This window comes from Herpailurus yagouaroundi, unplaced genomic scaffold (assembly GCF_014898765.1).
Source record: "Herpailurus yagouaroundi ecotype Mexico unplaced genomic scaffold, PumYag 166, whole genome shotgun sequence".
NCBI lineage: Eukaryota > Metazoa > Chordata > Mammalia > Carnivora > Felidae > Herpailurus > Herpailurus yagouaroundi.
Genome location: NW_024412407.1, coordinates 19,427,372 through 19,438,925, shown reverse-complemented (window position 1 = coordinate 19,438,925; position 11,554 = coordinate 19,427,372). Strand labels below are relative to the sequence as shown.

At 38.9% G+C, this 11,554-nt stretch overlaps 1 protein-coding gene and 1 long non-coding RNA gene across 3 annotated transcripts in view; one reads left to right on the top strand and one right to left on the bottom strand.

Moving 5' to 3' along the window:
• ERGIC2 (ERGIC and golgi 2) overlaps positions 1-4,877 on the bottom strand; it is a 43,950-nt gene extending 39,073 nt beyond the window's left edge. Inside the window, exon 1 of one of the 2 annotated variants that reach the window (XM_040488528.1) lies at positions 4,761-4,877. The gene's annotated coding sequence lies outside the window, so the exon portion shown is untranslated. The remainder of the gene's footprint in view (positions 1-4,760) is intronic. The other variant, XM_040488527.1, reaches the window with a different exon arrangement.
• Positions 4,878-10,536: 5,659 nt separating this feature from the next.
• Positions 10,537-11,117, top strand: LOC121039080 (uncharacterized). The gene is made up of 2 exons (XR_005794610.1): positions 10,537-10,641; positions 10,969-11,117. It is a non-coding gene; the product is annotated as an uncharacterized LOC121039080 (long non-coding RNA).
• The last annotated feature ends 437 nt before the right edge of the window (positions 11,118-11,554 follow it).

Here is an 11,554-nt window from a genome sequence, read left to right as displayed (position 1 = left end):
CTAAATAAAAAAAAAAAAAATGAAACTTTTAAGCTAAATTTATTCAATTTAAAAATATTTTATTGGAGGGGCGCCTGGGTGGCACAGTCGGTTAAGCGTCCGACTTCAGCCAGGTCACGATCTCACGGTCCGTGAGTTCGAGCCCCGCGTCGGGTTCTGGGCTGATGGCTCAGAGCCTGGAGCCTGTTTCCGATTCTGTGTCTCCCTCTCTCTCTGCCCCTCGCCCGTTCATGCTCTGTCTCTCTCTGTCCCAAAAATAAATAAACGTTGAAAAAAAAAATTTTTTTTAATATTTTATTGGAGATTATTTCCTTCCTTTTTTATGTGTGTCAATTCTTTTATGAAATGATAAAAGTGGGTAATAGAGGTTTTTGTTCCTTTTGTTTTTGGATGTCCTGCTTTACTGAAATTAAAAACTGCAATTCTACATCAGTCCTCAAATCCAGCCCCTTTCCCTGTATTCCTCTATATTTTGTGCTGGTCCACATAATCTAAAAATTTAGAAGCCATTGCATTAGAATTTTTTGCCCACTGGTTGGTGCTGCTCCTCATACTTTCCCAATCTCCAGACTGTTTTCTTCAATATCTTCCCTAAGCTGTCATGTTATTAAGAAGCAAACAAACAAAAAAAAGTCCACGAAGTCATTGATAATAGTTGAGACTAAGACAATGCTTTGAAAAACTGCATAAGAAATAAGAAACCACCTTTCATGCCGGAACACAGACACACATTATCAACCCTCAATCTAAATAATGTCAACAAAGCCCATAGTTCATCATTGCATCCATTTGAATATGAGACTATAAAATGTTTTGCTAAAATTAAAACAGAGTTCATGACACCTTTTACAGTCTGCTCAATTAAGTTTACTTCTCCAAACAAAAATGGAGAAACAATTTTACTCCTGCTACCCACATTTTATGAGCTAACTTCTATTTTTAATATATATTTGGCAATATGAGAAATATTTAATTGGTTAATATATATGACCATGCTGTGGGTTGAACTGGGTCCCCTAAAAGGATACGTGGAAGTCCTAATCTTAGTATTTGTGAATGGACCTTATGTGGAAATACGGTAGCTGAATCTTTGAAGATGTAATTAGTTAAGATGAGATCAACTGGATTAGGGTGACCCAAAATCCAATGACTCTTGTTCTTATCAGAAGTCCATTTGAAGAGACACAACCAGGAGAGAATGCCAAGTGAAGGCAGCGGCAGAGATAAGAGTGATGCATCTACAAGCCAAGAAGAGCCAAGGAGTACCCAGGTGCTACAGGATGCAAGGAAGGTTCTTTCCTAGAACAGCCAGAGGGAACATGGCCTTCCAAGACCTTGATTTCCATCTGCTGGCCTCCAGAACTGTGAGATAATAAATGTCGACGTTTTTAAGCCATCCAGTTTATGGGAATTTTTAAGAGCAGCCCCGTGAAACTAATACAAGCCATTAATAAGAATGACAAAGGACACAAAACAGATATTATCCAGGACATCAACAAACTTCAGAAACAAAAAGCAAAACTACTTATCTATAACTTTAAATTATTTGATTATATTGCATTAGAATACTTTACACTAAAAATTTTTTATGAAAGATAACTTAGTTTCAATTGACAAATACTATCACCCAAAAGTACTTAATTCTTTTCACTTTACAACTTAGACCTTTTACAAGAGTTCTTGTTATTCTTAAAATTGTTTACCCCAACATAATTCAAATAAACGTAATAACCTTCAAAGTTATTTTTTAAAAAGTATACTTGGAAGCTGAGTAAGATGGTATAAATATGAATTTTGTGGTCAGAAAAACTTGGGTTACTACCTAGGCCCTTATTAGCTGTGACAATTTTGAAAAAATCCTCAGCATCACAGAATCCTCTATTATATTTTACTTTAAAAGGAGGGAGGGAGGCATAAAGGCTACCTCACAGTTTCTAACCAAGATAAAAATGAGTCATTTGATAAATGTTTCTAATTCTCAAAAGAAATACAAACATTTGTAGGATACTTGAAATTTATGTTTAAGTCTTTGAGGAAAGTGGGATAGTATCTGAGGTTAGTTAATGTCACAAACAGAATGAAGATGATATAAAGTGATAGAAAAGCTAAGAGAAGAGGCTGTAGAGTGATGGCAACACAATTTGGAAGTGCCTAGTAGCAATGTGAAGCAAGGACAAATATAATCCTCCTCAAATAATACACTGAGTATACTATCTACTGAATCAAAGTGTACAAAATTGAGGGATGCCTGCGTGGCTTAGTCAGTTAAGCATCTGACTCTTGGTTTTGGCTCAGGTCATGATCTCACATGCGGGTTCAAGCCCCACATCGGGCTCTGCCCTGACAGTAAAAAGCCTGCTTGGGATTCTCTCTCTCCTTCTCTCTCTCTGCCCCTCCCCCACTCATGCTGTCAAAAATAAATAAACTTTTTTTTAAAAAGTATACAAAACTGAAGTGGAAAAAGGTCAGGGACAGGAGAAATACATTTATAACAGAACGAGTATCTCCAAATGCAAGGAGAATGGGTTAACTAGCACCAAGAGCAGAAGTACTGACCTAGACTGTAATAAGACCATATGTAGTAGAAAGGAGCAATTTGTACCTCAGCAATTAATAGAGGATAACAGCTTAAGAAAGCAAGCAACTGGAAGATGGAGTTTAAAGACATATTAACCACATAAAAGAAGAGTGTTTAATCACTTTAGGGATCAGAAAGAAATTACTTTAAAAAGTGTCTTCTTCGGGGGCACCTGGGTGGCTCAGTCAGTTGAGCAATGACATAGGCTCAGGTCCTGATGCAGTTTGAAGAAGCCCCGTTCTTCGGGATTGCTGCTGTCAGCCTTTCAGTGCAGAGCTTGGATTCTCAGTCCCCCTCTCTTTGCCCTGCCCCCCCCCCACTTGCACTCTCAAAAATAAACAAACATCAAAAAAAAAAAAAAGCGTCTTCTTCAGTCTTTAATTTGACTAAGTACCAAGGTAACATCTTTTTTAAAATTTTTTTTTAATGTTTATTTATTTTTGAGACAGAGAGAGACAGAGCATGAACGGGGGAGGGCCAGAGAGAGATAGGGAAACACAGAATCCGAAGCAGGCTCCAGGCTCTGAGCTGCCAGCACAGAGCCCGACGCGGGTCTCGAACTCACCCACCGTGAGATCATGACCTGAGCCGAAGTCGGATGCTTAACCGACTAAGCCACCCAGGCGCCCCAGTAACATCTTAAGTAACTACAGAAGTTAGGAAACAGAAATGTTAAAATAACAAGAGCTAACATTTAATGCATGCTAACTATATGCCAGGCATTGTTCTAAGTGCTTTGCATATTTTAACTCATTTAATCCTCACCAACTACCTTATAGAGTTAGGTATTATTATTCTTATTCCCATTTTGCAGATAAGGAAACTAAGACACAAAGAGGTTAACTTGCCTATTGTGACATTAAAAGGCAGAAACAGAATAAATACAGAAAAACTGTTAAATAGGATTTGTTAGCTGCTAGACTGCCTAAGGTAATGTCTATTAAAAATAAGTTTCACCATTTCTTCCAATTAAACCATTAACCCCTAAATAAAATTTTTTCTTCTAATTCTTTTTTGATGTTCCAGGAGACGCCTGATTTCCTTTGAGAGATCTTTCAATCTTGATATATTTTTATGATCTGTACCCTCAAGCCATTTCAACTCAGTTGTGTACTACAGTTTACTATCAAAAAAAAGCAAAACAAAATTCCTCTCCTCCTCCTCCCAAAACAATGAAATTTTTTTTTTCATGTTTTTCGAACTGGAATAACTGCACCAACTTAAAGACATCAATAAACAAAACAAGCAAACCTCCTGAATTTTTCAGTGAACAACCCTGGTTCATTTCTTTTAATGGCGATATACCAGAGTTTATGTATCAGGCTAGGCAATTACTTAAATACAACTTCAAACATATTAATAACTCCTGTTTTTAAAGGTATCTTTAATTGCCTCTGAAAGCCAGTCTTGCAACATTTTAACAGACATTATGTAACTTTGCATGAAGTTCGAGGGCACTAAATCCCAAATACAAAAGTTACCTAGACATGTTTTCTCAAACAATGATCTATCAACTCTATATATAACCTATATCCAAGGCTATTCTCTACCACGAATTGACAAGTTACCTTCCGAGGGTTTCTTAAACCTCGAGGGTTTAAGAAAAGTAGTTAGACTCAGACCAGTCTCTCCTAAAGTATCTTGCCAGACCTGCCCCTTTCTCATTCCCCCAGGCGGCGTGCGAAACTCTGGAGACGAGGCCAAGACCTCGGTCTTTCTGAAAGAGAGCAACCTGCTGCCAAGAATTTGGTATTGGTCTGAATGGGGGTGGGGAGCCAGACACCCGGGAAGATAGGGACACGATCCGGCTGGTCTTCACAACGCGGGACCTTTCTCCCTGAGGACGAGAGGAGCCACCGGGGCACAGGGCACAGCGAGAAGCAATGGGTCAGGGTTAGCAGCTATCGGAGAAGCACTTAAACTCCTTCCGGTTGCAAGACAGCGCACAGATACCGGACTGAGAAGAGGGGAGCTCCCCCGCGCTGCGCTGCCCAGGGTCCTGCCAGTAACGCCCCCGGGGGAGGTGGAGCGGCTCCCCAGTCCGGCCCTCTCTCCAAAAGACAGTGATGAAGACAGGGAACCAACCCCATGACAGACTCTCAGCCCCCTTAACCGCATTCACTACCGGAACAGCCTTGGAACAGTCGGGAGGACATCACCCGGCGGGCTTTCAGTATTTTACCTTGTGTTATGGTACCAGCCGACCGCCATGTTTCGCAGAAGCCCGGGCCGCCGGGCTCCCGTTCACCCGAAAATATCGCGAGAACAAAAGCGACAACCACCGTTGAAAACGTCAGATGGGAGACAATGTAGAGTTCTCGCGATATTCCCTTTGCTTACGGAGCGCTTTGTGAATCAACAGGTGTGGTCGATATGAAAGGGGTGTGGCTAAACAGAACAGAGGTTGAAATGTATTTTAGGTGTAACCACGTGGCCAATAAGGAATCAGCTTCTCCGAGAAGGAATGGGTTACCTTTGTAATGACACTTAGGGGCCACAGAATGAATCTCAACGCCTCATAGAGTGCTTCATCACTAATGACAGACTTGGGCACAGGTTTTATCATTTGCAACCCTAATGCGTATCAGTACAATCTGCATCATGTTTTGTGACTTCTGTATTGGCCTCCTTATTTCCTCACATCAAGAACATTTAGACTCCCTTTTTCAAACGAAATTTCACTAAATTGAAACTATCCCAGAATATAAAAGCAGATAAAGTGTTTCCACTGATGCAATTTCATTTCCAGACTTTTCATGTCAGGGTTAGTCCTTCACATATTTAAGAAGAAGCTTACTGTAGTGGGTAAGAGCTTAGAGCTTTAGGAACTGGTGCTAAATTTTAACTAGGATTTCCTGGGTTAAAATTCCGGGTCAACCATTTATGGGCACATTATTTCATCTCGTTTCCTTATCTGAAAAATGACGCGATAATAATAATTTCATGTGGTTGTTATGAGATCTAAGTGAGTTAATAAATATCTAAACTGTTTCTTTACCTTAGCCACAAAGGTACCAGCAGACCTTCCTTCTTTGTGGGTCTAAGATTATATGGGCTCTTGCTTGCATGGAAGCTAGCTGTTGTTCACTTAGTTACATCTGGTCCCTGGTCTCCAGAGGAGTCTGCTTTCATGATAACAGCTGACCCCTAAGAGTTGGAATTCCCGGTATAGCAAAACTGACTAATTTGATCCTCCTTATTTAAAAAACAACTCACCATTTTCCAGACTACCAAATGAAGACAAAATTAATTTCCCCTGAAGATTGAAACTCAGCTTAACTTCAAAGTGAGGTGAATACTTAATCCTATGTTATTGGTGGTGGGTGTTATATCTGTGAAACAATTTGCTTAACACAAAAACATTACATTATATATTACCTGCAGAAGAGAATTAGGAAATAGGTTTTAAATTGGGGATTTAAACTGGTGCTAAACAACCTGTACTTTTTTTTTTAAATTTATTTTAATGTTTATTTTTGAGAGAGACAGGGAGAGGCAGAGAGAGTGCATGCAACAAGTGGGGAGGGGCAGAGAGAGAGAGAGACACAGAATCCAAAGCAGGCTCCAGGCTCTGAGATGTCAGCACAGAGCCCAAAGCAGGGCTCAGACCCACAAACCACGAAATCACGACCTGAACCGAAGTCGGATGCATAACTGACTGAGCCATCCAGGCGCCCCTAAATAACCTGTATTTGTACAGATGCTCAAAAGGTGTTTTCATGATGCTTTTTTTTTCTTTATAGTTTGAGTAAAAGTTTTAGCAAGTTAGTAAAATTAAGATAGATAGATAGATAGATAGATAGATATACGAATGCCCCACAAACACCTCAAATTCGATATATTCCCAGTGGATCTTATTATCCCCAAAGCTATTTCATCTCTTCTATGCGTAGGAAAGTCAAGGGTACCACTAACGTTAGATTCAATCAGTTTAGAATCCTGTGTCTCCTCCCCCTTCTTACTAACTACCAGTCCTCATGATCAGACAGTTCCTTTTATAAAACTATTCTCAGTTTCGTGCTATACACCAGGTGCCTTCATTTTTATTTGCTTCTATTATACATGATTATCAACGTTATACTCAAATTGTGTACTTACATTTTCAAACATTGTGCTTTACACTCTTAAATAATTTTATCACCTACCAAGTTAGGACTTAAAAATCATTTTTCATGTGCCAAGTTTAAACTTGGTACGTCAGCTAATGGATAAATATTTTCAGTATGTTTATAGTGGCACTATCTGCCATTTAATATCTCTGTTTCAGTAGACTTACCACCAATATCTATAAAGCATTGTGCAACATTTCAGTATGACTAATAATAGATCATAGGGACCATAGATCACTCAATTAAACCTGTGACCTGGCCATTCATGTATCAAAGATTCGCTGAGTACCTTCTATATGACAAGTGGTGTGTTAAGTACAGAACATGACCTAGTGACAAAGCAGACAATTCTTGTGGAATTCATACTACATTGGGGTATACAGTTACCAAATAATAAGCCCCAAAACAAATATATGACCGTGGCTGGTGTCATTTATCTTAATAGTTAGTAGTAAACTATTTATTTTAATAGTTATTAATAATGTATTATGTGTATGCAACATTTTTTATTATGGTCTTCAATAAATTTCAACACAAAAACATCCAGCTGAAATACAGATTTTATATAATATTCTCTACATTGATTACAACATTTGAGTTGGTATTTTGCTTTTCATTTCCAAACATTCTTTCACTAATATTTTTCATCTTTGGATCATAGATGTATTGTCTCATCTATTTGATTAGCTGTTTTTTCTGAATTCTCAATATTTTAAAATAAATTGTAGCTCTTTTATATTTCTTAAAGCTTTTATTTTTTAAATATTTATTTATTTTTGAGAGAGAGACAGAATGTGAGCAGGGGAGGAGCAGAGAGAAGGAGACAGAATCTGAAGCAGGCTCCAGGCTCTGAGCTGTACCCACAGAGCCTGACACAGGGCATGAACTCACAAACCACAAGATCATGACCTGAGCCGAAGTCAGTCACTTAATCGACTGAGCCACCCAGGTGCCCCTATTTCCTAAAGCTTTTAAAAACATTACTAATTTCCTTCTAATAGCAGATGAAATTCTTTATATAAGTGCCTAGGTCATAATGTAATAAATACTTTAAGTTAAAAAGAGACAGCATATTTAACTCTCATACTATAGGTAGGCAAAATTTATTTTAAATCTTTTATTTATTTATTTATTTATTTATTTATTTATTTATTTATTGGATGTTTATTTATTTTTTAGAGAGAGAGGGAAAGGGAGAGATGGGGTGTGAACAGGAGAGGGGCAGAGAGGGAGACAGAATCTAAAGCAGGCTCCAGGCTCTGAGCTGTACCCACAGAGCCTGACACACGGCTTGAACTCACAAACCGCAAGATCATGACCTGAGCTGAAGTCAGTCACTTAATCGACTGAGCCACCCAGGTGCCCCAAAATCTCTTATTTTTATTTTTATTTATTCTGAGAGAGAGAGAGAGAGAGAGACAGAGGGAGGGAGAATTCCAAACAGGCTCTACACAGATAGTGCAGAGTCCAACTAGGGGCTTAAACTCATGAACCACAAGATCATGGCCTGAGCCGAAATCAAGACCTGGACACTTAAATGACTGAGTCATCCAGGTGCCCCCAAATTTTGATTTCAATAATATGACATAAATAGAAATGTCTGCAAGCTTTATCACCCATCAAACTCAGATGCCTTCAGGAGTCAGGCTATCTGCATATGTGTCTCATCCAAAAGCTTTCAAAGTCAAATTTCTTTCCAGACCAAATGTCTGATAACCCCTATAACAATCACTACCTAATTTTCACCTGTTGATGTTAATATTTATAAATTCATAAATCCAGATGAACTTTGGAAGAGAATATCTAGGAGCAAGTACATTTGTATCTGTGTGTCTTTATGTTTGTATAATTTTTATGTACATGGGCAAACTGGCATAAGTACATAAAAAGGGGGAAATAACAGTATGCTATGAGAGAAAAAAACAATCAACTTTCAACTGAGCAGAGCAGAAGATATTTTTCCATTTTATGGTATAATTATCTAACATTGATGTTGAGCTAAAAAGATGAAATAATTTCCATCCTATATATGGAATGTGTCCCTACAAGGTAATTTTCATATCAGGTCAAAAATACATGAACATCTAAATATATAAATAATATATGGTCAGGATAGAGATGCTTTGACTAAAAAATATATACCTTACTATCACTGTTCAAAAGAACCTAACTTGGCAAATTCTTTTATTTGTTAAACTTGTTTTCCTAAGTAAAGGATAGTTGAGCCATCAGTAGTAAGGGCCTCTCCTTTCTGTCTGGGTCTTAGAAGGAAAGAAGCCAGTGAGACATAAGCATTCTCCCTTACCCTACACACACTTCCTCCTGAAGTAGGATTTGAGGGAGTAAGCTTGGTCAGAAGTTGATTTTCCTCTAATGGAGGGTATTTACATTGGGGGGAACCCCCTTAAAGATAGGAGTCTTTGACACAGATTGGGGCTGCTGCCCAATGGATATCACTTCCATCCTATAAGGGTGATGTTCTAGAACACACCGATCCCCCTTGGTATTCCCATAATAGCAGTGTTGCAGATCGCTTAGCCTGAGTTAGGAGAAACCACTAACATCAGTCTGTCGTAAGCCAACTCCATGTTGAACGCATAGGAATCCATTGGAGTCTTCCCTTTGGAGGCAAAAGGTGGAAAAATATGAGGCTGGGAGATTAGTACCATTCCCATATTTTTCTTTTTGTCTATACACCAAACAAATTGTTTTGATTCAGTTAAGCTATGAGATTTGTCAGGGAAAAATTGAAAAGATTTAATTATGATAAAGCTTTAAATGCGCTAGCAAAGGCCATAATGGACAGTGTGCCTTCCTCCTTGGTCTCTCTTGGATCATCCTTCAGGAAAATGCAGTTCTGTCACAGGCATACTTAAGAAGTCCAGTGGAGGGGCGCCTGGGTGGCGCAGTCGGTTAAGCGTCCAACTTCAGCCAGGTCACGATCTCGCACTCCGTGAGTTCGAGCCCCGCGTCAGGCTCTGGGCTGATGGCTCGGAGCCTGGAGCCTGTTTCCGATTCTGTGTCTCCCTCTCTCTCTGCCCCTCCCCCGTTCATGCTCTGTCTCTCTCTGTCCCAAAAATAATAAACGTTAAAAAAAAAAAAAATTAAAAAAAAAAAAAAGTTCAGTGGAGAGGTCCCCATAGTAAAATTTGCTTTAAATGTTCCCAATGAGAAGTTTAAAGCCACTCAGATCCCTGACCCATTGTGTGAGACCTCTTTTTCTCCGAAATCTTACATCATTTTCTTGTCCTTAGTACTCTTAAATTTCAGTGATGTGTCTGATATGGATCCATGTCTTCATTGGTGTGCAGTGTATCCAGTGGCTCATTTCAGCCTGACAACTCATGTCCTTTGGTTCTAGGAAGTTTTCTTATTTTCTTAATTTCTCTTTTCTATTTTCTCTGTTATTTCATTCTTATACTCCTATTGTTATATAATATCTTCTGGACTTTATAAACATTAAGAGGAAATGGGACAAGGACAGCAGGGAAATAAAGAATTATATTTTGGGACCCCTGGGTGGCTCAGTCAGTTGAGTGTCCAACTTCAACTCAGCTCATGATCTCATGATTTGTGGTTTGAGCCCCGTGTCCGGCTCTGTGCTGATAGCTCAGAGCCTGGAGCCTGCTTTGGATTCTGTGTCTCCCTCTCTCTCGCCTCTCCCCCACTCATGCTCTCTTTCTCAAAAATAAACAAACATTAAAAAAAATTATACTTTTTGCTTTATACAACCACAGTATTGTTTTTTTTAATTAGCACTATTTCTTTGCACTTATTTCTTTAAAAGGTATAAATTAAAATTAAGTAAAATTAAAAGCAATGTATGATAATTAGGAAGTGGGGGAGACTTCTGGTTGCCTAAATACTCTTTTCTCATTTAGTTCCAGAACCCTGGACAATAAACTCAAATGAAGAACTACATTCACAAGCTTGTCAAGCAGGGTGGGCAGATATGTAAGTAAAAGTCATTGAGTAGGACTTTTTTTTTTTAACATTTATTTATTTTTGAGACAGAGACAGAGCATGAACAGGGGAGGATCAGAGAGAGGGGGAGACACAGAATCCATAACAGGATCCAGGATCTGAGCTGTCAGCACAGACCCTGACACAGGGCTTGAACTCACGGACCGCAAGATCATGACCTGAGCCGAAGTCAGACGCTTAACCAACTGAGCCACCCAGGCACACCTGAGTAGGAGTTTTATGAAAGCCATTTGTTCTCTTTTCTCCTTACCTTCCCTCTTCTCCGCTTGGAATGTGTGTGTGATGGCCTGACCCCAGCAACAATTTTATGACTTATGGATTGAATTCATACACTGAAGATGATGGAGGAGGAAGACAGAAAAAGCCTCAGGCTATCATAGCTGTACAGCTGCCTCCTAGTTTCCTGACTTCATTTAGGGAAGAGAATAAAATCCTAATTCCCTCAAGCTACTGCAATAAAGTCTTTTTAATTAGCATCTGGCAAGTAATTCCTAATGGATTCAAAGAAATTTTCACTATTTTTGACTTCTGAAAACAGAACCTCCCCTATTACATATAAGCCTTATTTTTACCTCTACATTTTATTTTCATTCACATGTCCAAGTGTGTGCATGAAGCTGGCCCCATTCCAGTATCTCCCTGCTTCCAGTGTCATTTCCCTAGTTCAAACTCCACACGTATACTAGTAGTTGTCCTCTGAAAACACTCATTGTTGTCATATGGTGATTAAGGTCTGCAATCATCAAAACCTATGTGCTAATTCTGCTGTGAAACTAGCTGTTTAAACATGCTCATGCTCTCTCAATAATAAATAAACATTAAAAAAATTTTAATATAAAACAAATCACTTAACGTCTCTTGCTTCAATCTCCTCATTGGTAAA